This window comes from Neolamprologus brichardi, chromosome 18, assembly GCF_056152115.1.
Source record: "Neolamprologus brichardi isolate AB-2024 chromosome 18, ASM5615211v1, whole genome shotgun sequence".
NCBI classification, from domain to species: Eukaryota; Metazoa; Chordata; class Actinopteri; order Cichliformes; family Cichlidae; genus Neolamprologus; species Neolamprologus brichardi.
The window spans coordinates 20,028,793-20,056,579 of NC_142121.1; the positions used below are offsets into that span (position 1 = coordinate 20,028,793).

The 27,787-nt window shown below is 40.8% G+C and overlaps 1 long non-coding RNA gene across 1 annotated transcript; it reads left to right on the top strand.

Moving 5' to 3' along the window:
* Positions 1–22,764: 22,764 nt before the first annotated feature.
* Positions 22,765–26,575, top strand: LOC118453929 (uncharacterized). Its single transcript, XR_004843500.1, has 4 exons — positions 22,765–22,880; positions 23,988–24,122; positions 25,371–25,555; positions 26,188–26,575. It is a non-coding gene; the product is annotated as an uncharacterized LOC118453929 (long non-coding RNA).
* The last annotated feature ends 1,212 nt before the right edge of the window (positions 26,576–27,787 follow it).

Sequence of the window (27,787 nt, forward strand, 5' to 3'; positions counted from 1 at the left end):
GGTGGTCTGCACATGCGGGAGGTGGTGGTGTGAGGCATATGTGATAAAACTCCACCCCAAATGTTTTCTGATCTGGCAATGATTATGTTTTTTTTTTTTTTTTTTTTTTTTTTGCCAAACAGGACAGGAGAAGACACAAACTTTAAAGAGGACTGAAAACGCTGGATAATGTTCATTTTTTCTTAAGTGTAGATGAGGTTTCCTGCCAGAGGGTGGCGCCTATATGACATCTCATAAGCAGGCGTAAATAACTACAGGAGCTTGATTAAAGATACAAAATAGGCTGTGACTCATTCCTGATGGGTCATCAGTAAGCTGCTTTGAACAAAGGTGGCAAAAGTACAGACTTTCTTTACTTAAGTAGAAATAGAAATACCTAGGTTAAAAAATACCATAGGTACTGAATTAACTTTTACTCAAGTAAAAGTGAAAAAGTAAGAAAGCACAAAGTAGCTCCTTGAAGGACAATTCTTCTAACATTTTTTGTACAAAGCAACCCTTTAGTTATATTAATATAACAATAAAATAATATTAGTACATGAAAAGAAAAAATGTTCAAATTCTAATTCTAATTCTAATTCTAATGACTGCACTTGAATCTGTTATGTAGGACAAAAGCAGTGAAAGAGAATAAAAAACAACTATTTTCTGTTGGCTATATTATAGAGGGTGACTTGCCTTCACACCTATAACCTATAACCTGAGATTCAGCAGGTCGGAAAACGCTAAGATGCTGCTCTTTGTGGATTTACACAACTGAATTCAAGTAGTTTCACAAGCTATAATGGCCGACGTCTATCCTACACTGGCACTATACTGTTTGTACTGTCTTGTGTATTTACACTACACAGTGTAAAGTTGGAATTCAGTGAATTAATCTAAGCATCATCAGCTTAAACCCAAATTCATCTCTGCTACACTTGATGTAACCTACCTCTGGTCATGAGCACCACAGGCACTGTGCACCGATCCAACACAGTGCTTTACTGTGAACTCACCACATTAATGCAAGCTAACCTGTTTATCCTGGACAAAGCTACCCAGTATTTTCATGCAACATTTGAATAACACAAAGTTAGCGCAGCTTAGTTTGTGTTAGTTTATTTAGCTTTAAATTTGGAGTTTATCAGGTGTCAATGAGCAGACCTTACCTTTAAATTAAACCTCTCTTCTTCCTTTCCTGTCCTGTCTGTGTTCCTACATCTTTCTCCATCTCTCACTTTAGTTATGTCGCACTCTTGTCGCACTCTTTTCTCTTCCTGTTAAATACAGCAGCTAGACCTTTAGCTAGCAACACACTGTGCGACAAACTGCACACAAACAGTTTGCAGTCTGATAGAAATGTTGAATTTTAAATTACCTACCACTTAAAAAACATCACTCCCTCCACCTCTTCTTTAGTGCTGGCTAGATAAATAAGTACCGCAAACACAATATACGGACACCTGCAGTCCACCCGGCCCACTTTAACTCCCGAGTATAAATGCTATGAACGTTGACCCTAAAGCAACAAGGGTGTTTTGAAAATGTAACGAGTAGAAAGCACAGATATTTGTTTAAAAATGTAGGGAGTGAAAGTAAAAAGTTGTCAGAAAAATAAATACTACAATAAAGTACAAATTAAGCACAGTATTTGTACCTATTTGCTCCCTACCAGTTCAAGACAGATTACACTTGAAGCCATGATTTTGTGATTTTGGCCATTATTCCGAAAAGAAAAACTCTCTAATGCTAAAAATGCTCCTGTAAACATCTCTTTTATTTCTCACTTCTGGATCTGATTTTCAAAGCATTGCCTCTTCTGTGTTGGGTGAGCTGATAGACAGAGACACTTAGACTAAACAAGGTAGCGGTGATGACAGGTGCTGTGGAATCCAAGTGTGGAAAGCTAACGCTGCATGTCACTCTGGAGGTTTACTCGCTATGACATTATTTTCAACGTGTACCACAATATCAGCCAATGTCAGCATCAACATTATCGCCCTTTTCTCTCAGCAGAACCAGGCTCACGGAGGGCAGCCATCTGCCACGACCAGTTGGTGATGAGGGAAGGAAGACAGGACAAACCACATGCTGTGGAAGAGAGCCAGAGTCAAATAATAACTAATGATTAAATGCAAAGTGGCATATAAACACAGTGAGTAAAAAAAGGCAACTGAATAAGAAATGGTAAGTACATCATGGTAAGCCTAAGTGGCCTAGACCTACAGCAGCATAACTAAACGATGATTCATGCTCACTGGATCCAACCTTAAATGTATGCTTTGTCAAAAAGGAAAGTTTTAAACCAAATCTTTAAGACTGTATTTATATCTGTATAAATATGTAGCTTTGTTTCAGATGACATATTATGTCAGGGATGTGGTATAAAAGGAAATCATCTCTGGAATCTTAGATGCCAGTCAATGAGAAGATGCTAGAGCGTCATTGGTTAAACACGGTAGAGGGAATGCTAATGACATGGGCATGAAAGGCTGCCAGAGGAAGTGGGTCACTAGTGTTTATTGATGATTTGAATGCTGATAGAAGTAGCAGGATAAACTCTGACATGTGCAGGGCTATACTCGCTGCTCAGATTCAGCCAAATGCTGCAAAACTGATTGGGTAGAGTATCACAGTGCAAATGGATAATAACCCAACGCGTATTGCAAAAGCAGCCCAAGAGTCGGAAAAGAAATATGATATTCTTCAATTGCCAAGATAGTCACCTGATCTCAACCCAACACAACATGTTTTCCAATTCCTAAATATAAAACGCAGAGACCCACAGACCAGCAGCAATTAAAGATGGCTGCAGTAAACGCATCTCGAGGGGGAAAAGGCATCAGCTGGTGACGTCCATGGTTTCGAGACATTCTGCTGATCAGTATTGTACACACTCACACCACTATTTATGTGAAACTTCTGTTTCCACAAATGTTCCTTTTCTAGCACATGTTGTTTATCCTGCAAACAGAATAACTCGGATCAGGTTACAGTAAATTGACTTGTGACAAGTCATATATGTTTCTGACAATGACTTTCTTATGCAGTATACGGCATAAAACACGAAAACCTCACTGAGATTAGGTACAAATGAGTGTGGCACACACAACAGAGCCAACTGAGTGCACTCTGTGCTGCGGTGGGGGCCAACCTGCTGCCAACAGTATTTCTGCAAGCCAGCCCCTGTCAGACCAGAGTACATAGCTTGCCGGAAACCAGGGCAGTTTGATTGAGTTCCTGTTATTGACTACTTTTTTTGTGGATTGCAAACTTCTGCCAAGTTATTTTTTTTCCTCTACCAGCTGTCAGAACACAGACTGTATAGAACCACACACCCAAGCACTCAAGGCCCCAAGGCTTTCAACTCCAAATAGTCATTAGTCATCCAGTGGAAACCATACAAAACTTGATAACCAATTAAATGTATGAATGTTCCCTTTTATTCTTCATTTGTGTCATTGTGTTAAAGGATATTTGTCTACATGCTGTGTTCTACAGCAGCTCCTCAGCTACTCTGGAGCAGGGAAACCCATAGCATCCCTCGGACAGTAAATCAACCTGGGGATTGGTATGCTCCTGTTCAGTGGAGGGCTAACTATGTGAAATGGAAGCGGTGGAGGTTAGGCGGTGAGAGGTAATGCATTGTTTGGCCCTTGTCCCAGCCCATATTGAGGCCAGTGCTGGCTGGAGACTTGAAAGATGTGTTTGTTGTACAATAAGTTGTAGCACCATTGCCATCTGGGCATAGACCTTCAGTCAGTGCTACACAGGCGTGTGTGCGGTGCTCCGTGCCAGAAATAATAATAATAACACAAGAGGCCCATTCATTCTTCCCGCTCCAAGATGAATTTACCAACGTAATGATATTAGAGATTGAGAGAGGATTAGTAAAGTGGCAGACTTTAATTTATTTTTTAAATTAAATGCCACTTACGAGGGCATCCAGCATCCTTTAATCCACATAAAACCAATGGACAGAAATTAAACATGCATCATGCGCGTCATCATTTAAAGCCATGCATTACAATTTTAACAGCGGTGTAAGGAGAGCTGCAATTTTAAAAAGAAAATCTTCCTTATGTGTCTTTGAAAATGGAAACCATTTTTATGTTTTTCCCTACAGCTGTGTTTTTACTCATTAAGCACCTTGTGCATTTCAATAGGGGATTTTATAAATGTAAGCTGTAATTATAATTGTTATAATTATAGAAGTTTAATATTTCAAATCCAAGTGAGGTAGACAGGGTGTTAAAAATCTTAGCTGTTAACAAGACCACCTGTTTGTTTATTTCTTTTAAAAGCACGTCTCTCCACACTTGTATCCCGCAGGGTCAGATACACCCTGTGCTCATTCCTGGTATTTGTATCAATGTCCACACAAACAACCCTTTGCAGTGTGTAGCTCGACTACTCTATCCCTCCACCCATATCCACATCCTCTTCCGGCTACCTTCCGTAGTGAGCCTGAAGTGAAGCATGATATGAACACATATACAAACTGCCATGACCTCAGGTGGATGAAAGCAGGATTTTTTTAAACCAGGCTCTTTGCTCTCCAGATTTTTTGTGCAAGTAGAAAGGATTACATGAGATTCAACAACAAAGGGGCCCAAAACATTTATCACATTACTTAAAGCTAAACATATAACACAATGCAGTGATTCACCTTTGCACCTGAACCTACAGATACACAAGTTACAGCTGCACAACATGTTTGCGGTGAAGCGAAGCACTGATGATAAAAAAATGATGAAGTTACCAAACTGTTGATATTTATTAGTGAAATAATAAATGAAAACAAGCCCAAGAAGAATAAGGGGAAAGAATAAACAATTTGCTGGTGCGATACATCTCATTTATTTTCACTGGTCTTACTTTGGATCAAAGTGAGAGTCGTTAGGCTGCAAATTGCTATCATTTACAGTAAGACTGGTTTCTCCTTTTCTCCTCCTTGCACACAGGTGTGGAGCTGACAGCAGTCACCTGAAGTGAAATAGTACTTTACAATGTTGACAACAAGGTATTATGTTCCCATAAGTATAATAGAAGGTCAACAGCAAGTGTTAGAGGAGACTTATGCTCCTGTGTTAAACCTGCCCTGTAACTTGAGCTACACCTCCCTGGAGATGTAACAACACGTAGCATCAACACAGCCCACAACTATTGTGACTGGCATGCTCACTATCATGGAGTCCTCCTGTGTATTTCTGGATACTTTTACACCGTAGTTTTTGAAGTGATCAGGCACTGAATAACAATCAATATAATATCTCACAGATGTTGTGCACAAAAGTAATTTGAATGGATGCGAGGGAATGTACAAAGAAGTGGAAAAACTTGAGGGACAAATATGTTTGCCTCATAGTCTCTATGAAGACCCAACACAGAAGTCTCCAAAGTCTTGGTTGGGCTGCGCAGGTGAAGGTTTCCCTGAGTTTCCGCTCTTTGGTCATCACACCAACTGATCATCAACTCTCACTGTCAGCCAGTATTTAAGGACCAGCTCTTAAGTCCATTCTACACCTGATCATCTGCTAAATTATTGTGGTGATCAGGACTTTCCATCATATTCCTGTAAACCTTTCTTGTTTAATGTCTGCCTTTCTCTGTTTCCTATTGTTCCCCATTGGATTGAAGAGCACATCAACTCACTTGCTGACCCACCGTCCTATGACTCTTTTGTCAGGACTAACTGAAGCCAAAGCCCGCCTCCTAAGAATCCTCCTCCGATGACCTAAATATACAATTTTACTCACATCTAACGCAATACATTTCAGGAGTGTACATACACAATACATTCCTGTGGAAGCCTTATCTGAGGATTCACCTAGATCAACTCACGTCTCCTCTATCTCGTAGACACCGGTCCCCATAAACTTAACTGTCCTCTAGAATCCTGTTGGCCAACACCTTCATTACTTCCGTAACTGCTCCGTAATCCTCTGAACCTTGACTTGTTCTGCTTTGAATCTGCTTTTGATTCCACTTTGCTAACTGCCCTTTGTCCCATGATAGGTCGAGCACTTGCGCGTTTTACATCTCAAGAGACTTCAATAAAAGGTTTTACCTACACTTATAGGAAAATGCTACAAGTGTGTATTAAGATGAAAAAACATCTATTAGCATATTATCAACACAAATTGTAGATTTGATTAATAATAACATCCATTTTTTTAAATTTGTGGTCCCTACATTTGAAAATGCATTTGTCATTCACTGTTACCTAAGTAAGCCACTAGAGAAAGTGGAAAATAGCAAATTAAATTCAAAGATTTTAATCACACTTTAACGTCTAATATTGTTATTAAATACTGCACCACCTGCACCTCCTGCAATAACAGCAATAACAGTGTTATTGTTATTTGCATGAGCCACGTAACATACATACATATTGGTCTTACAACACATATTGATTTCAAAGTGCCACCAAACCACCTGTCAGCAAACACAGCAATCCATTAAGAGCTACCCAGTGGTGCTGATTGCTTTGCCCCTGACCCCAGCTGCTTGTTTACACAGGGCATGGTTGCCAGTTGGGGGTGAGGGTGGAGAGGAATAATTAGAATTCCACAGAGTGGAGCTGTGGTGAAGGGTCCCCTCCACCTACAATGCACACAAACAGTCAGTCTCCATGTGATGGGCTGAAGCCAGGCTCCTGACACACTGCCGGCCCACTGCCTGCCTGCCTGCCTGTGCGGGTAGAGCAGGGATGTGTTGTTACAGCTGGGGGAGGCCGAGGTGCCGAGAAGTCAAGTGACTTGACCGGGGTCATAGCACCCCTGTCTGCCACACACCCATGATTGCGTGTGCACAGACTAAGAACTCAAAGTCGTATGCAGATACACACACTGTCCATCATTTTTTCTTTTCAGGGAAAGACTTGAATGTCAACTTAGACAAATTTATTGTCTGCACTGCCTCAGCTTTGAACAGGAATGTATTTATGAAACACCCTCAGATTGCCTGTTCTTCCTTCCTCTTGTGGATTATACCAGTCTTTCAATAAGGGTGCACTTTAAAGTCTACCTCACCTCAGGTCTCACCTTTCTTGTTTCATAGTTGACTTAATCTCTCTGAGTGCCAAGAACAGCTAAGAAAGGCAAACAGGCCACAAAGCAAGCCAATATCCTTCTCACTGCTGGACGTTTTGATGTTTTTCTTCAACTTTCAGCCAGTAGGAGGCTGAATGCATACTGAGTCATCAACTTATCATCAATAAGCAAAGGTTTTGGTTGTTCCTGGTACATAGTTCTTCCTTCCCCCCCCCAGAGATTTATTATGAGTTTTAACAAAGAGGTTCACATGCTGTCTTTCTCTGTCTATTCTTTCCATTAGTTGCTCTGGAAGAAGATATAATATTTCAGACAGCTCCCAGAGCACCACACCACCAGTCTCACCCTGCCCATGTGTGCCCATCTGTGTGAGGCTGTGTTAAACTGACCACTATTTGGTTTCTGACAGGGTATAGGAGCATGTTTCCACCTCATGAGTCAGTCTGGCGAGACCCAGGTGTTTTTAATCCAAACTCCGAACAGTCCCTGAAGAAGATTGATGAGCCTTGTTATATATGTCCAGACAAATAGTAACAGGGACTACACTCAGCTGGGCCAGACAGCAAACACACACACACAGAAATACACACATGCACACGTTCTCTTTCAATAGGTGTGCTCTTAAGTGAATTATTGGCTGAATCAGTGAGAGGATGAGTTATGGGTTGTATGTATCTTTTGGAGAAGCTGGAGGGCGTGTGCCTCCTTGTTTAAGCGTTGGCCGGTGGCAGCAAGGAGACAAATAGATTTTACTCACTGTCTCAGCTCAAGCAACTTCATCAAAAATCCAAAATAGAGAAAGAAAAAAAAATTGAGTGATGAACTGCTGCAACTGCTGCAACTGCTGCAACTGCTGCAACTGCTGCGTAATTGAACTAAAAGCAAACTTAATCATGTTAACATGGTGACAATAACCTTTTAGCACATGAACTCAAGACAGTGCTGGTTCCAAACAGCTTTCCTAGCATGTAGTGCACAACAGGAGATTGTCTGCTTCACACATGTTCCCAGTTGGAAATAGGCCTGCTCTGTTAGGCCTAGAACGGTTTGGTGCTTGATAAAAGTGTATATAAGGCAAGACACAAGATACACGCTCACTCATTGTGAATGTGCTGTTCTCGCACGGCTGCAGTTGTACATCCATGGTAGGTTGATCATGACCACTGGTTGGTGTAATCACTTTTTTCAGTAACTCAGTAATGTAACATGCTACTGTAGTAAATTACGGTTGCTACTTTCATTAAAGAAGTTCTTTAGTTATCTGCACACTGGGCAGATAGAACAAGGATGCTTTTTTCTTCCTGGGCACTTCTGCAACAGCTTGTGTGCAGGAGGAGGACAATGGTGGAGCGGTCTAGAACTTTTCAGGAGTGGAGATATGGACATGACTTTTGTTTTTATTGCCAAAAGGACTAGAGCACAGAAACTTCATCCAAGTCAGAAACAGCTGCATTATACTGCTAACAGAACTTTGGCTCTTTGCGAGCGTCTGCACAGACAGCATGCTAACGCTAAGCTAGCTAAGAACCCAGAGTGATTTTAAGCTTGACCCAGCCCAGCAGCCTGAGCCTGATCCTCAACAGATAACAAAAGCAGTGATGAGCAAGGAGACTAGAAGCCTCTGTTTGTACTTATTCATGTTTCTACAGTAGAATCACTGTGGTGATTGCTCTGAGGGCTGGTTTCATGCTTTGTGTTTTCAACTTTGTGTATATGTGTATATGTGTCCTCTTTGGATGTGGATTTGTGTTGGTGTGTGGAACTGTAGCCCAAGACCCTAGACTGGTGTGTGCATTACACGTTTTGCCGTGATGCTGACGGTCTATTGTATAACTGGTAATTATGAGACAGTGTGTTTCAGGTCATTTTATGTAGTAATGACAAAGTAATGTAATGAGTAGTGTAACTAATTACTTTCTCTGGTAAATAATTACGTAACATACTACATTGCTTTTAAGAAAAGTAACGAGTAATGTATAACACGTTTCTTTTTTTGAGTAATGACCCCAACACTGATCATGACTGAGTTGGGCATGGGCACACCTGGCAGGTTAAAGAAAGTTTTGTTATGTTCTCACAAGAAGATCCTTTGGGCAATGAGTAGAAATACTCTGATACAGTTCTGCAGTGCCATGCTAATGTCTGTTTGCATCTTGTTTCTGCTCCACACTGGTGAACAAAACAGCTGTTGCACATTTAGTCAAATATAATATTTGCCATGTTAACAATAATAGTTTAGCATTGCATCATGCTAACAAGTGCCATTTAGCATTAAGCATGAAGTATAGCTGTGGCACATGAGAATGTAATTAATTGTGCTTACACTTGGTCACAAACCAAAGGAACTATTGGATAAAATGAAACTGAAATCTCTTCTGGTGAGAAAGTTGCTACATGCTGCCATATCAGCAAAACCCTATTGTTTTACAGTATTTGCTCTTTGCTAAGGAGGGCTGCTGCTTTTGATCACCCATAACATCTGTGACTGACTTTGTATGAGAGGAAAGTGCTGGCACCAGGAGCTGGGCACTGTGGGGGCCCCTGGTCTTATCAGCAATGCAGTCATAAGGCAGGCTGATGGGGCTTATGGGCAGGGACACAGTGGGAGACAGAGTGGGAGAGAGGAGGAGGGAGAGGGGTGACTGTGTGACTGCTCCATACCCTCGAGTTTGGGTTTGTTCTCCCGGGGAAACCCTGCTGTGCTGAACAGGCATGCAGAGAACCGATAACCATGATAGAGGATGAATAGATGTGAGAAAAAAATGAAGGGGGAATAACAATCCATGGCAGTCATACTTACCCAATATGGTATTTTTTAAAAAAAAGAGTGACTCTCCCATTGTTTTTTGGCGTATGCTTTGACAACCACACCTTGTTGAAAACATGTCTGTGGACTCCAATCCTTGATAGCTGGGAACACATTTCAAAACAAATACACTCATCAGCCACAACAGCGACAAGTTAAGAGAATAACACTGATTATCTCATTAAAATGCAATATTACACTGGCTCCAAGCATTCATGCGATCCTACTTTGACGCCTAACACCCACCTAAACATGGTTAAGACCATGAATGGTTCCTAAAATAAAGCTGCATGTCCTGACAGCCCGCAGAAGGACAATGTGCCCTGCCACACTGCAAAGCCGACTTTTGAATGGCTCAAGGAATCTGGATCCAACCTCCAGAACCCAGTGTGCTTGAGCATCTGTGGATGCAGAACCTAACAAGTCTCAAGACCAAAACGATTTGTGTCAAAGTCCTGGTGTCAAAAACCAGAGGCCCACCCCAGAAGTTGCACACCCATGTCATACATGGTCAGAGGTGTTTTGCCAACACAGGATTGGTCAAACACTTACTTTCTGCCTGATGTGTCTATGTAATAAAATGAAATCTATAAACCATGACTTAAACTGCACAACAACTTGCTGGATTAATGTGTATATTGCTTGCTTTTGTGTGTTTGCAGAGTACATATTTTACTGGCACAGCCTGGTTCTCTTCTGGTCTCACTCTTTATTTTCCAGCCTTTTTTCTTTAAGAGCCTGCAATTCCTCAGGTTGCTGCTGCAGTGGAGGACAGGCCCGTGGGGAGTCACCACTGTAATGCTAAACTGAGCCGTTTACCACTGTGTGTCTGGTGCCAGCAGGCCTGGTGCACACACACACACACACACACACACACACACACACACACTACAAGATATTCTTTCCAGTTCAACTCACTGTGCTGCTTAACTGCATCAGCCACCTTATTCAATTAGAGCTTCGTTAGAAGCCATTTGGGCAGCAATTAGCTTGATTGACTGAATAGTGATTTATGGAGCTGGGAGCAAGATTTTCCCTCTGCTTGCTCTCCTGCATGTCTGGTGGATATCTGCAGTTGTTTGGTATATGATATCCACGTAAAATCATGACAAGCAGGTGTGGGGAATAAGTGATGTGGCGAGTGGAAAGGAAGGGAAAGGGGAAAGGTTGATTGAAATTGTGGAAAAAGAGCCAGACTGTAGAAAAGAGACAATGGTGGGAGCAAAAAAGGCAGGAAAACTGAATAGATATAGTATAGATACCAAGATATCTAGACAGACAGAAAGCCTTTTTGGTAGGCTGCTCTCTATTGAGTTCAATATAAAAATAAATAACAAAAGTGAGTTGGAACTGGAGGAAAAGCGGAAGGGAAAGTGTTAATAAGCATTATTTGGCTCACTCCGATGACCCGTTGGAGGAGCTCGTCTCTCTGGGATTGCAGCCGAGGGGCCGGAGCAACATAGCTTCCTCCTCAGGATGTCAGTAAGGAAGGGCCACGCCATGTTCGTCTGGGCTGCTGCCTACTTCTTATCTCAGTTGCTTTCTCTTCCTTTTTTGTGCTCAGCCTCAATATCATATTATATCTCTGCGTTATCTATGTTTCAAAAAAATCTGGAAAGCCTGGAAACTGTCACTCCTTCATGGGCATAAATATAAAAAGTGCAGGACACTTGGTAATAAAATGTTAAAAAAACCCAGAGAAACTATATTTAAAAGCAAAACACTGCTATAAAATGTTTAAAAAGAAATATGCAGCTCCGCTGCCTCATTTGTAAAAAGCTTGTGCATATACTGTATACATATGACTGATAAGGGATAACTTTGCATTATACTTAGCAACTCATGGACCCTGACTAATCTGAGCTGTGGGTTTACAAAGAGCCACAGTATTTCCACCAGATAACTATCTTTGGCTTTTTCCACACAGAATGTGAAACTTGTGCTATGTTTACACATTGTGTCCACACACAAATCTGATATTTTTGCTGACCGAGTTTTACCCTGAAAACTGTGGACCTTTTTAAATCTGGGTAGGCAGAAAAGAAGACTTCATGTGGTCAAGATGCCCACATTCACTACCTGACTGTGTCATTTATATATATAAAATTCCACAATTTATTCTTTGTGCTATTGCGGCGTCAGGCATGCCTACAAAGGTGCTCTGACACAAACATGATGGATTAAATTACATAGAATGAAATTATCTACACTCCCAGTTTGTAGAGACATAACGTTTTATTGATAAAAGTAGACTGGGTTGTGATATATTACAAGTAGTAGCTAAAAACATATTGTATATTGAGGGAACATGTGCATAATTGTGCATGATTCTTTGGGGGGGACACCTCAGATGTTGTTCCCCAAACAGTTTCTAAGGAGTTTATCTAGTTTTGGGCAAATACTTTATCTTCAAGACTTATATTTTGGAACAGAAAAAGCCAATTGAACATAGTGATAGCAAAATAATGAAACTTTACTGAATAAAATGTTTTAAGATTATAACAACAGTTCTCTAGTATCTGCAGTAATTAAAGTAATATGCAGCTGCTGGTAAATATTGATATTAGTGTCAAAATGTGTTGCGTTATCAACATTTGAACTAAAACTGTTAAAAATAACAGGGCTATTTTATTCCTGAGCATCATACTGCAGATTCACTTTCTGACACTTCTGGTCTCCCTGCAAAAGGTTTGCGAACAGGAAACACTCCAGTCAAGTGTAGTCAAGTGGTGCAGGTGTATCAAGCAATATATCACCCAGTATGGACCAGTGCAGGCACCAGTATTTTGGCCTAAAACTGTTTGTTTTTCCAGGGAGGTCAGATAGATAACAACACATATGGTGCACCACCATCCTGCAGATGAACATCAGTTGAATTGTTAATTGTTGAATTGTTAACGTGGACTTGAACTGCCATTTAGCCTTTACTTGTGACACTTTAGACTGTGGTTTGTCAGATAATACTGACATATTAAACAGACTTATTATACACCCAGAATGTGTCTAGTACTCCCGATGCCTCCTTCTGGTCTCTTTATCAATCGGCAAACAAGTAAAAATGGGTGTCTGCCCCTCGTTCTATGGAATTCCAGTCTTTCCCCAGTGTCCCATTTTCCTGCCTGCTAATGTAATCGGAGGGAAACAGAGTCAGCTTCCCAACACCACAACTTCCAGATAAGGTCCATTTATCATATGTCATTCCTATCTCCGGAATGACCAGATTGAGTCTTAGACCCTGTCAAATCACTGAACAAAGCTCCAAAGGAGCAAGGTGTATTGGTTGGTGTCTAGCTGAGGTCTAGCTTTTGGCTATGGTGGGAATGATAGCATGTCATTCAGGCACTGAATGCCACTGACATGGTTTTAGAAACTGTGGAGATGACATTTATAGATTAAGCAGAGAGTTAAAAAAAAAAAGAAAAACTTTTTCTGAGTGGTTCCCTTTTTGAAAAGAACCGCGCCTCACCTTTAATCACACCTAAAGTGCGTGTTGATTACAAATGATGGGCTTTTCCTGTGAATTTGTCAGATTTGTCAGGGGATAACATGATGAAATTTGCTTCAAGATAAATCTGTCTTCTCAACTTGCTCATGGTGTGGCGAGGTGCCAGAAGCCTCAGCAGGCACACACAGGCACACACACACATAAACAGACGCATGCTTACAGAAGCCCAAACACAACCACACATTGCATGGCAGGGTCAAAAACAGGAGGTTTAGGTCAGATTTGCCTGTGCCTGCTTTTTACCACGCTTGATTGAATCAAACAAGGTTCAGTGTCGTTAAATGTTGTGGCAAGCCCTAATCCTCTCACCTCTTTGGTTTCAAGACAGGAGGCGCTTTAGTCTGCTTGCTGTCTGTAACGGCAGACTACATTAGTGCTGGTCTTGGCTGAAAAGACTACTTGTATTTCAGAAGTCAGGCCTGGGGCTTTTTCCTCAGTGCATGGAAATTCTTAAAAGACTGGCGTGACTTCAGGAAAACATTACCTGTGGCAGTGTTTGCGGTGAGGAGGGCACTATGTGCCAACCTTCACTGGCCACAGGGCCTGCATGAAAGCCTGACAGAGTTACCTACTTAGGCTTTCCATGTGCACCCACACCAAGCACACTACTTGGCTAGTAGGAGATCCAAATTGCCTGTGGCCGTCCTGCTGGAAATAGAATCCACAGTCCTGCAGTGTATTGAAGTGCCTGTCATGTCTACAAAGACCAGAACGCAATCCTGGATGGAATAATAGCCACACATGTGACACTAAACATGTCAATAATTACTCATTGCACAAGAAAACGAGGCTGACTGAAACTCAAAGTTAAAGGTAAACCAAGGAATTGATCTAAAAACTATGATGGCAAATGTTGATGTTAATCCATCTGCAAGCACTTTCTTCAGACTGCTGTTGCGTATCTGATATATTCTAAGGTTACACACACACACACACATAATATATATATATATAAATAATATATGTATTGATTGCGCTGAGTTTTTATTAGTTGTTTGGTTACTTATTCCTTGTCTTTCAACAAAACTACCAAATGAATGATTTCAAGTATGCAGCAGCTACTTTGATATGGCCAGACATACTCCTGAGATGTTAAAGGCCAAAGATCCACCTAATCCAAACATAATTCTCTGGGTCATCCCAGAGACAGTGTAAGGGTGGAGGTGTATCTGTCTAAGGACTTAAACTGTGATTTGGCTCTGCATTAAGGGGAGTGTCCACACTCCATCACTGTGACCACCTGACCTCCACCAGACAGCAGAATGCAGGATATTCACAGCAGGAGCTTCTATTCATAGATCTCTGTACCTCTTTAATTACTGCTCCACCCACACACATGGTACGGGTGACTATGTATTTGTGGATGCTATTCATATAAGATATTGCAACTTAACGTAGCAGTATGAAAGCAAAAAAAAAAAGCAGCCAAGTGTCAACTTGCTCAGTAGGCTGACGAAGCTTGCTCTGTAGTATCCGAGTGGCATTTGATGGCAAGTATTGAATGGAAAGGCCTGCATTTTATCTCTGAGACAGAAAGAATAAAAGCAAGAAGGGAAAAAAGAGAACGAGGGAGACAGACAGCGGTGGAGAAAGGGAGCTAGGAGTTAGAGTGAGAGAGGCCAGGGAGTTAAGGGAGCGCAGCTGACAGGAGCTTCCTCTGGGTCCGGTGCCTGTTTTCCAAAGGAAGTGCAGGAGACCTAATCTGTGGCCCCCAGAGATGGGGGACCTGGTGGCCCCCGCTTATTGTCCAGTTTATCATCTCCTGCTTTTGATGGGCCTTTCTTCATATTGGACAGGGACTCCTCGTGAAAAAGAGCCACAGGAGACAAAGAGGGCGGCACAAAGTGAATTTTAAGTAAGATTGCATGTATCACTGAAACGTGGGGTGCGTGGGGGGTACCAAGCATGGAAAAAAGCTCTCTGCTGTTGCTGTCCTTGCTGCAGTTATGCGTTTGTGTGCACTCATTATTAAGCACAAATCAATACAATCTTTAAAATATTTAATGTAGTCAACACACCAGATCTGTGTTGCGATAAGTGATGTAATTCTCCCTGTTTCCCCGTCTAAGAGGTAGAGTCAATTAGGGGAAAACACCATGGGTTGTGAGGTCAGGAAGTCGATGCAACCACTAGAGCCACAGTTTGTCAGGCTGTCACTCCATAATGAACAGCTGAGGAAGTCATGTGCTCTCTCTCTCTCGCTCTCTCTCTCTCTCTCTCTCTCACACACACACACACACACACACACACAAATTCACAAGCAAAAAACACATGCAGAGTGACGCTTCCATTCCCTCAGTAGAGATTACATTGACTCACATTCATTTCCCAGAGACTCACTCAAAGCCCCAACCTTAACTACTACTCACCTATTCCTCACACCTTTAGCTTGCATTTAAAAGCAATGATTTAAGAGGAGGGACCTCTGAATATGATGGGTATTACACACACACTCGATCAAAGGCAGGAATCATTTTGCTCATTTGCACTTTCTCACTTTCCTGTATAGTTTTGTGGCAGATATCACCTATGCACGTGTACTGTACTAGAGTCAACTTTGGCCATAACCAAGGCATGCAGTGTGAAGCATTGCATCAAATTCCCCATCCCCATCCTTCCACTACTCTTTGTGCTATTTTGGTTCCTTTACACACCCTCACCCTTTTGTTCCCACTGATTAGGGGGTCCACTCCAGGGAGTGGGTCCTGCAGCAGGGATGTCCGATGACCGGGACCCTTCCTCTGAGGGCTGCCAAGACACTCAGGTGTTTGCACACACACACACACACACACACACACACACACACACACACACACACACACACACACACAGAGTTTCCTCCTTCTTATATCCCCACCTGCGACTGTAGTCTGCTGCTTGAGCTATTATTGTCATCATCACCGGCTTCATGACTATTATGACTAATGTTAAACTAACCACCATCTGTTGGCCGTGCTCAACACTACTTGGCAAGTCTGCTTTATTTGTTTTCAAGTTTTATTAAAGCTGTTTCTTATTTTACTAAAATGCAATTAAACTCTGGAATCACGGGTGGTGTGTTTGCTGAATTTTAGCACACTGTCAAACTGTTTTATATGCTTTTTCTGCTTTGATGTGATTTAAACCTTTTGTTTAACAGTTCTTCTTCAGTGCAAAGCTTTTTAACATTTTTTTTTTGGGGGGGGGGGGGGGGGGGGGCATTGATGTTCGGATCTTTATCAGCTGGGTGGTGGTTCACCCCCAGTTTCCTCAGATTAGTGATCGGAGCCACCCGCACCTTCAAATCAGAGGTGAAAGCTGAACAGTAAACATCCCGCCACATTTCACACTGCTTTCTGTCTTACAATGTGAGGACGTGGGCTGGACTTTATGGAAGATTTGTTCTGTTGTTACTAGAGTAAAGTACATTAGGGCATCCCTGTTTATTCGGTTTGTTATACAGCAACACAAATCTGAAAGGACTATGTTTGTCACATATGTTTGTTGTTAACCTTGACCTTCATTTTCATCCTGCATCCATCATCGAGCCATCCATTTTCATTCTCTGTTGTATTCTGTCCAACTACAATCGATTGTGTTGATAGCAATAACATTTCATAAGGAATTGAAAAAGTGCTCAGTGCTCTTGTGGGCCTATCAGCCTATTTCAGTACTGCAACTAATATTAGATTGCTCCCTGGAGTCCAACTCTGAATGACCACTTGCACGTGCACATGTATAGTGTATAATGGGCCTTAAGCTTGGGTAAACATCAACTTCTGACAGACATGAAAAGTTATGTTGAGGATCATCTACCACCCAGAGATCAAACAAGAACGTGACCAGGTTTATCTTTATCTTTATCTTTATTTTTTTTTTCAGTTGCATGTTGTGCATTTTGAATTCTTCCCAAGAGTCTGAAAATCAGCACTGAGCTTTCTGCAATTTTCTTGGTGAGACATTTGCTCCCATTCACAGCAAATGGAGAAGGCTTGAGTTTTACTGGCCACGCATACACAACGTTTTCTGACCTAGAAGCCAGATTTGACTTGCTGTGACTTATCCCTCTACCCTAAATTAATTTCAAGCTGATGCATGTCTGTTTGGATGATACGGATAAGACAGAGCGTGTCACATTTAAATCATGTGTGCTGTTAACGACTTGGTTTTTTGAGATCACCTTAATAACACAGTCTTTTTAAAATATTTTTAACCTGCAATGCAACATATATCAGCTGCTGAAGAGGCTTAAATTTACCTGTAGGATCATAACGTGCAAATCTTCTATTTTTGGTGCCAAGATAGACAACTGTAGCATCAGTTTTACCCGAGTAACAACTCCCACAAAATTGAAACCTTTGTGTAATTTTGTGTGAAATTTTAAACTTGCATATCCAAAAACCGCTTGTAATTTCAGGTGGTATATCTCTCACTGCAAACCACTCTTTTGCTGAGGCAAAAATGGAAAGATTGACAGCGATAGCAACAGTAACCGAGGGGGGCGGGCCTCGGTACTCAGAGCACCCTCTAGGCCCCACACATTTTCCTCTACATGAACTATGTGTGCCTCTTTCCCTCCCCTTTCCTTGTCTCTCGTACACACACACACACGCACACACATTCCTGTAATTAATGTCAGGACTTTTCTTACTCTCTGAAGCTATGCATCAAGCAGAATAGAGAGCTGACCTCAGTTCCTTTCAAAAGGAGCCTCTAATCCAGCGTTCTTAACTCGATTACAGAGTGTCAGAGGGATCAGAGAAACTCTCTCACCTGTCATCTATCACAATGACGAGACACTCTGAGCTATGAAATCCCGCCAGTGGGAAAGCAGACAGAGGAGAGCAAATGAGAGCGTGACATTTAAGGTGGTGTTAAAGAGTGCTTCATACCTTTCTACATGAGTGGGAAATTGCAAAGGTTCAACCTGCACACTTAACTTAGTAATATTAGAAAATCAGGGATTCCTAATTAGTAGATTCTAAATAAGTAATTGAAGACAATACTACATAATAAATTAATAGCAGAAAGCAGAATTTTTAATGTTAAGTTCCCTTGAGAACAGGCTTGAAATAGCATGTTAATTAATAAATTATGAATGTTTATATTTCTACATTTTTCTTGTGTATTTTTTTCTCCTGATTATCAGATACTGAGCAAAAGCGATAGAGGAATTCTATCTATGGATTTCTTATTTTTATATACCATGTATGATTGGTTGGAAAGAAATGGTTACAAAATCCAAACAACCAGGCTCACATCTTTCTTTTCTCTGGAAACAAGGCATCTATTAAAAGTACTGAAAAAGACAAATATGTGAAATACTTTTGAAGGTCTTGCCTTTTTTACAGTGCACTGTGTACACCCAGGGTGGGACCCTCTCATCATGACCTTAGTGTATCATTTCAGTCGCCATGGTCCTTTAATGGATGGTTTCGCAGACTTGTGGAGGGGAGCGAGTGACCACCACAGGAGCCTGTGATGTTGACTGATCAACTCTCTCTCGCTCTTTCTCTTCCCTTCGCTTGCTCTTGCCGGGTATGTGCGAAAGCAGGAAGGAGCACGATTCACCGGTGGCTCATTAAAAGCCATTAAGGAGCAGCACGCAGACAGGATGCGGGCAGTGAATAGAGGAAAGCAGGGCAGAGCTATGGACACTGTTACTCACTCTACTCCCCCACCCCACCTCCCATGCCTCCTCTCCATCACACACACACACACACACACCCATACACATTTGCACTCTGTTATCTTCTCCACACAGCACTTCCTATGGCCCCACACATATTCCAACTAGCCCCTGCTCTTAGCTCTGCCAACTCGCGGTTCACACCCCTCTGACCTGAGCGTGTGATGAACAGGCATGGCGATAACACATTTTTCACTTTGCTGCTCTCGCTATCTCTTTGTCTGACACCTTATCTCTTGTCCACTCTCTTTGTTTTCACATCACTTTGCCCTTTCTCACCTCATATTCTCCATCTCGTTTGATAGTGGCCATCTTTTTTGGCACAATGCTTGCACCGATGGAGCGGAAAAGCCTTGATAAACGGGCCCAGAACACAGCCTGGCGTACTGTCTGGGACCTCTGGGTCACAGAGTTATTTAGAAAAAGGGGCCTGTTTAGTGGGATTTTAGTCCTATGGCGTCAAACGGGAGCTCCACCTGAATTTGACCTTGAACCTGGGAGGGTAGGTATTATCTGCTGTCCTGACTGATGGATAAATTGGGATCATCCTTTGGGTATTTTCCAGGGAACTAACTAAGTTTGTTAATATAGCTTCACTGTTTTTTTTTTTTTTTCGACCATAGCTTCCCATTGAAAGGAATGTTAATGAGTGAAATTAATCAGTCCAACTGTTGTGTAAAAACTGAAACATTGAGCTAAAAGACCACAGAAAGCCCCATAAGATTTGTCAACAAATGGAGCCTGTGGGCTCGTCATCATCAGTGACCACTTTCACGCTATGTGTTTCTACACCATAAATATGTTTGTTTGTGTATTGTGTGGTTTTCTTTAAACGCCGATGATTTCCTTCCACAATTAATAACTCAATTTGCATTAAAAACAGTGTTTTTGTTTGGGCTCTGAGGAAATCCGATAGCATACCCTTCCTGCATTTGGTGGTCCATCAGGTCTCCCTTTCTGAAACCACACAATTGGCAGCTCCCTCCTGGTCTTTAAGCTTTTCTTTAGCTGGGATCCTGGAAAATGCACGCTTCTTTCCCCAATATACAAATGAGCATATACAACGTTGGAAGGTGGTACATCGTAATCACATGGACTAATCACCGCGTCATTATCATAATTAAAGACATTCTGCTGTGTTCACGTGTGTTCACTCTTTGTTTGCCACATTATTGCTTTGATTCACTGGCACGCTGCAGAGCTCAGCTTCAACACTGGCTGTGTAAGTATTTTGAAACTCCTCTGTTGTGTTTCACTCTAACACTGAGCTAAGAGACGTACTGGCACTGTTCAGACTAAAAAAAACCCGCTGGCTGTGGTTTGGAGTAGAATGGCTGAGGATCCCTTGCCAAAGACAAATATAAATATAGCAGCGTCATTATCTGCAGCAGTTAACCAGGATCATTTTCCCTCTCCTGCTCGCACGTGCTGCTTGCAGGTGTTGCCATAGCAAGTAATCCTGTTTATTCAACTGCCCTCCTCTCGCTCTCAACAGAAGTTCCACATTGGTGTTTGCAGGGTTTAGGAAAATCAAATGGAGGGCAATCAGTCTGTTTTGACAAGGCAAAACTCTGCTAGCCTTGATGAGTGCTTGGTGCAGATTTCCCAGATGCGGCTAATTAAAATATTTGTTCGCACATAGGGCAGGTGTGCTATGTGTAACATGGATTTCGGTTGAGTTGATAAATTTTAAAAGAAAATTTGGGACGATTGTGCAAGTGTAGTCAAATAATTTTGAATCCAGCAGCTGTATTTACATTTCGTATGAGATTAAATTAGAACTCTGCAGTGATTCACACGAGGATTTTCTCCTGCTGTTGCCCGTTTCCAGAGAAATCGGAGTGGGGGCTTGGCTACACATTAGTTCAAATGATTATTACTGTTAGTTAAAGCTATACTTCAGATATTTGTCACCACAAAGGACTGAGCCTGTTTCTTCTTAAAACAAATCAAATGGCTATCCTGCTAAATAAAAATAGCTGTGGTAAAAGGGCAACACAGACTCAGCCAAACAATGCATGTAGTGAAAGACATGGAAGCTGATCTGATCCCGTCCTGTTGTCACGCAGACGTGAGATGACACAATATAACACAAGCATGAGAGATTTCTATGAATGGGATAACTACGAGAAGATGTGTCCACTGAGAGACAATAAAATCACCATCCAGAACGCATTTATCGCCACAATCACATCAATATGTGATAAATTTGTCTCCTGTCATTGTCTCATTTCCTGCACTTAAAATAAGAAATCATGTTTCCTTTTATCCCCTACTTGTATGGCAGCCACATAGGAACAACTGGACGAGGATATTCATTCCAAAGCTATTTTTCAAATAAGTAAATCAAAGCAGTATGTTGCCTCGTTGGTCTGTTTTCAATGTTTAGTGGTCTGGGAAATGTTGTCACATGCTCTGACAACATTGTTAGCTACTACTGTGTCAGTCCTTACTGGCACAGGGGCTTAGTGTTGTGCAAAATGTCCTTGGTCGATGAGCAGTGAGGTTTTACTTAATATATTGCCCCTTCATCTTTCGTGCCGATGATGACCCGACTGCACAAAATCTCCCTCTGGGGGAATACTGCAATCTGTTTGTGGTTTGCAGCTGGATGCAGGTGATGGAGCCTGGAAGACAGCTGTGTGTGAGTGGGACTGGAGTACATATGAAGCCAAGAGGCTGGCTTCCAAAACCTGTAAAGAAACTCGGTAACGAAAGTGAGCAGCGTTTTAAATTTAAACAGCAGTAATGAACAAGAGATAATCAGCCTTTGATTAACTGCTCAGTGTCTGCAGAGCTTATGAGAAGACACTGCCAACAGAGAAAGTGCGAGAAGAAAATGAGCACAGTTGGTGGTAACTGCAAAAAATATAAAGGCACTCACTGCAAATCCTCTTTATACACATATGATTGAACAAATGATTAAAATCTCTGCAATGTAAACACATTTTTGAGATTTTAAATCTCGGAGGTTGAGAGTGCAAACTGCAACGAGAGCCTTAGATACGAAAAACAAAATGTAGATTAGCCGTAACTTGTTTCCTGAAATGCTTTGATTTGGTCTGCACATTTGAAAGAAAATACATTTGCTAATTGATTGGTGCATATTTTGAAACAGCGCTGCTGATTGGTTTACCCATGGCCTGATTACTATTTATGTTGGAGTTTCAATGGCTTCCTGTTGGGCTATCACATCATACAAAGCAGGGGTTCAATCTGCAAACACTCTTTTACAGATACATTTTCTGCCGCTCTTTGGAGTTAATGAAATTGTTTTGTTTTTATGTTTCATGTTTTTATGTTTCATGCAAGTCCGGTCACTTAACGTTCACATTTTTTCACATGAGGTCTTTAGACATAGGGCGAGATCATGGGATTATTTGTAGGAATCTTTCAAGGTAAAACATACAGTACTTTTAAAGTAACAAAGCCGTGTATCAGTTTTGGGGCCCATAAAAGTGTAGAATAAAGGAAATTGAATTTCCCCTCATCATACTGACAAAGTCAAATTGTGACATTTGATTGCAATAAAAAAAATTACAAAAGCAAACGACTTTAATGTGATCTCTTTGCATTACTCAGCAAATTCTGCAGGTCTTCATGCAAGCTCTTCATGTGATCTTTTAAGAACAGACAGGTGGCAGCAGAGAGCCATGAGGCCAGAGCAGCGAATGCCCTGGGGTCCCATGCAACACAATTAGAATGTGTCTTTTATTCCATGCCAGCTCCATCTTAGTGTCAGGACATTCAGAAGGTAGAAAAGCAAGGGAACAACGGCAGAAGTGACAAAGCCAAAGAAATGTAGTGAGCAGAAGGTGAAGCCATACACATGCTGGTGATGGGACGCAAGCCCTGGATAACACTGTAAGTAATGACATTTCTTGAACATGTTTTATGTCATTTGGACCGTCTGAATGGCATTTCATGGAAGGCAAATGGGCTTTAGCACACAAGTGATATCATTAATGAAAAAACTGAACAAGCTGATGATTTGCCATTTAATTAAATCACATATTTAAAATATGTTCATCATGATTCTTTCTCCCTATGTCTTTTATGGCCACACAGAGGGCCCTTTTTTAAAAGCATTTTTGGTCTGGTGTCAGCATTTTGGCACAGGGGAGTGATTTAAGGAGGCATGGCATGCTTGCCATGCCCTTCACCTGACTGTTCCAGTCTGTTTGTATGCAAACAATTAAAATGCCAAAGCCCTTTTAATTAGCTCCAGGGTACAGATTGACAGCTCTGGGTGTTGGTGATAGCACAGTAACCAGCTATTACTCTAAATATTTGGTGCGTTGCATAGTTCAGACCATAAGCGTGGGATATGGATGAGTAGTAGGTTTGTTTCTGTTTTTCCTATAGTTGACAGTCTACTTGTTTTGTTTCATTTGGCATATTCATAGACAAAACAATAGTACTTGATAAGACAAGTAGAAGGTTTTTTTTAAGGTTATAACCTCAATTAGTGCTCAGATCCAATGTTTCAAAATGTGTCATCAACACCGCTTCGCTGTGCCACCTTGAACCAATGTTGATGTTGACCTGAAGATTACAAAGTTCAACCTAAATCACCGAGCTACAGCTCAAAAGCTTGGGACAAAACTCATAGACGTCTCTTAGGTCTGAGCATTTGAGATTTAATTGATGGTTAATCTCTTTGAAAAGAGATATTGATTACCACTTTTTAATCAAATACCTTTAGGAAAAAGGGTAAAAATACGATTTAAACTTCCACCTTTAATTTTTTTCAATGCAAATTAAAGAAAAAAAAGTGGATCCAAAATAATAATAAATAAATAAATAATGGTAAAATAAAAAAAAATACCTACAAAGAGCACTAGATGCTAGTATGACCCTGTTATTGCAGTGTCAAGCAAGTTTTTGTTTTGATCTTAAAACCACTCACAATAATTGTTTGTCACTGAAATGAATTGAAGTGTAATACCTCAGTAATGCATATCTCCACAGGTTCTTAGAAGTTTATTGCACTGACAGCTTTGGCAACAGCATCAAAGACAAGCACAGGCAGATGAAGAATAGAAGTTCCATGGCATGTGTTGGATATCACATTTCAGTTCAAGTGGAAATCCTGCAAACGTCTCTGTGCGTTTCAACGCATTCACTCTCTCTCCAATTAAACCTGTTGTTTTCACTCAGCCAAAAATATTTTACTCCATAGGTCACCTCAGCGGTTGTTATAAGAAAGCTGCTGCTATTGTTTACAGTCTGCTGATATTGTGTGGCACTACGCTACTAGACAAGTGACAACATGCTTCTTACTGATCTTTCCCCATCCTGAAAAACTGGCAAATTCTGTTGATTGCGTTACACTTCAGAACCGGTTCTTTATAATTTAACAATAGGCGACCAGATGATATACTAGAGTGATCCATATTTTTTGTACAATTTAAAAAGTAACCCACGTTCAGTATACAGGCTTTCAATAACATGACTGAGCAGTCATGCACCCTGATCGTGACCCCTGATTTTGGTGCTCGTGGATATGACATTTATTATTTACAGCAGTGCAACTGTGTGAGAGTACATCTGAGTCTCCGGCGAGGCCCAAGTTCACTGCAGGCCCCTTCCACCATTCTTAAAATGTAATTATAGGGTGAACTTTTTTTTTTTACACAGGCATTTGACAACTCTGTTTAAATTTTCCATTTGCGTAATATATTGAGCCAAGATGATTTGTTAATATTCACAAGTTGTTATTTAACATAATTTCTGATTTTTGTAAAGAAAGAAGAAGAAAAAGGGGGGACATTATTTTAATTTATTTATTTTAGATAAACGTAAAACCTACAAACATTTATTTTGTTATATAAATAAATATTTTACTGTAGGAATAAACGTATTTTAGTGTGGAAGTGTGTGGTTGTGTTTTGGCTTTTACAATGATGTAAAAGAAAAATAATGAAAACAACGAACTAGGCCAAATATTGGTGTTATGTTGGACTACTCAAAGTGCACTGAAATTTTACTCTCAATTATTACAAGATATAGCCCAGCTTAGTACACATATTATGGACAAATTTCAAACAAAACACAAGTGAACTAAAACAAAAATATAAATAGGATTCCCCTATAAATAGGATTTAGAATAAAAATTTCCACATCTCTTTAAAAGTATGCTAAATGGTTAACAATTTCCGTGTTCAATATTAAATAAATACAGCCCATGTTTTATGTAAAAGAGACAAGTCCTATTTTCCCCCTCTAATTAAGGGATTTTAATAAAATAAAATAAAAATTAGGCCTGTGGGGTTTATCTAGTATATGCTTTTTTCTAAAAGCATGTATTCCCTTAAGGCCAGACCTTAATGTTGAGTGTGTGTTGATGTTTAGAGATGGCGCAGATCCAGCGCGGCGCAGTCCACCCCATCGGGACTGTATTAGATCTCTAATTGATGCCTCTCCCCTCGTCGCTGACAGTTACGCACAAACCAGGATCAGGTCACGGAATTTAGCGCGACCTGAAGAGGTGGCGTAGACCGCCTTCAGAGCCTACAGTGGATTTAAAACATAATGAGGTGAGTCGAGGTTCAGCTGCTTTGATTGTAAAGTAACTTTTTAAACTTAAGGATTGTCGGATAACCGGAGCGGAAAGGCGAATCACTTGTTTTTATGACGATTTTAAAGTAATGAGTGAGCTATTTTTACACTACTTCTATTTAACAGACGTCATGGCTAATTTACATGTGAAATTAAACATGTTCAAATTTGGATCAATCCACAATCTGCCTTAAAGCTGGAAGGTTACATTTTATTCACAGTAAAAAACAACAACAAAAAAAACAAAAAACAAACCCGAAAAATATGTTTTGTTATGTTAAAGATTTACACGTGTTTTAAAACATCAAAGCAGCCCCATAAAATAAGACCTCGAACAGATATTTGTTGGATTTACTTTCAGGATTATGATAATAACGATAACTCTGTCACAAATCTTAAATACTTAAAATGAATGAATTATTAATTTTGTGATGGAATTTACATAATAGGTTTGGAAATTTTCCGTGAGCAGACGTTATAGAGTGTAAAGAAAGGTTTCCAGCTTCATGAATATTACATCTCTCCTTCAGTTCAAGTATGTGACATTGCTGCTTTCAGCAGTTTATTTAGTCTGCTATTCATCCTCAAAGTGCCCTCACTTGTTCTGCAGAGCATGGCTGAGAAAGTAAAACACACCAGGGCCATAGGACGAAGAAGACGAGAAGAAAAAGAAGAAATCTCACACAACAAATTCTTTTTTTTTTTAACCAGTTTTGCTTTGTTTTATTTTATTATTTGCTATTTGCTATATAAAAACACTATTAGTGAACATGTATGAATTTATAAAAGCTTGGACTGAAATAAGTTTGAGGATGAAATATATAAACATTAGAAGCTGAATAATTTTTGGATAATCTTTCTTATTGTGCTGCACTTTGACTAAACCGGCCTTTAAGTATATTGTTATGTTTGTGTCAAACAGGAATGTTATATGAATTATTTCTTCAGTTCCCCAGAAGTCACCTTTCTCTGTGGTCAATAAAAGTGTTGACATCGTCATGCCATTTGCGTGTATTCTAATGTGTGTGTGTGTTTGCTTGTTTTCATGCTTGTCACAAAGAAATAGAGAGTGAGAGGTCGGGGTGGGACTGCCATCGCTGTTGAATTTATGAGCGTGTCATGAAGCATCTCTGACGCAAACAGACTAAACAGAGTCTGTGCGTACACGCAAACACATACATACATCCTGCCCTCATCAGAGAAAACATCACGTGACATCAACAACAGCACAAAGCCAAACTGTGGAATTAATCATAAAGATCTATTTTATCCATTGACCAGTTGAACTGTAAGGCCGTGTGGCTGCTGTGTGGCTGCAGCTCTTAAAAGGAAAACTATACTGGTGTCAGCAGAAAACGTAACTGGTAAAGTCATGTTTATAGTGAAACAGTCCTCAGACTAACCCACCCATCCCCATCCTGCAACCCCTCACTGTGGTTTCTCTTTTTGCACCTTGTGTTTTGCTTTTGTTGTAAGTTTCTTCCCGGCACTGACAAAAGGGGACAATGTTGTCTGTTACATAAGACCAACCTAGTATTGTTAAGAGTTGGGTGACTTTGGAAACATACATTGCACTTCTTGATATGGAAGATTAGGCTCGGATGAGGATGTTCATTCCCCCTCCTTTTCATCTATGTTTTGACTAGCATGCCAGCTCTCTGACTAAGAGTGAAGTGCCGACACCCCTGGAGTGGATTCTGAGCATACCAAGGAGGAGATGCCTTTGAAAGGACAGATGTTCCTGGGCTTAGCCTGCCTCCTACCCAACCTACCCACCACTCGCCTTCCATTGTATATTTGTTCTTGCTCTATAAATAACTGGCCGGTATAAGTCACAGAAAAATGTAACCGATGCGCCGCTGACCTCTGAGCCCCTCATCTTTGGGAGTGAAAGACACTTTGAAAAGAAGCAACTAAAGCATTAGAAAAGTTGGCTGATGCAGACATGGCAAATGGATTTGGGCTAAGGGACACAGTGAGCACACCCATTTTGTCCACATAAAGACCGGTCTTGATGTTTGGACCGGCTCAGCTGTCTTATGTAACAGCAGTTTGTAGTTGTGACAGATGAGGCGTGATGGGCTCAAGCCAGTTCAGCCACATAATCCAAAAATATACCAGCCATATTTGTGGGATAATATAAGCATATTTGGAGTTCTTAAAATTTCAAAACTGAAAGCCAAGTTTGCTTGCCTGAGAATTTCCATGTC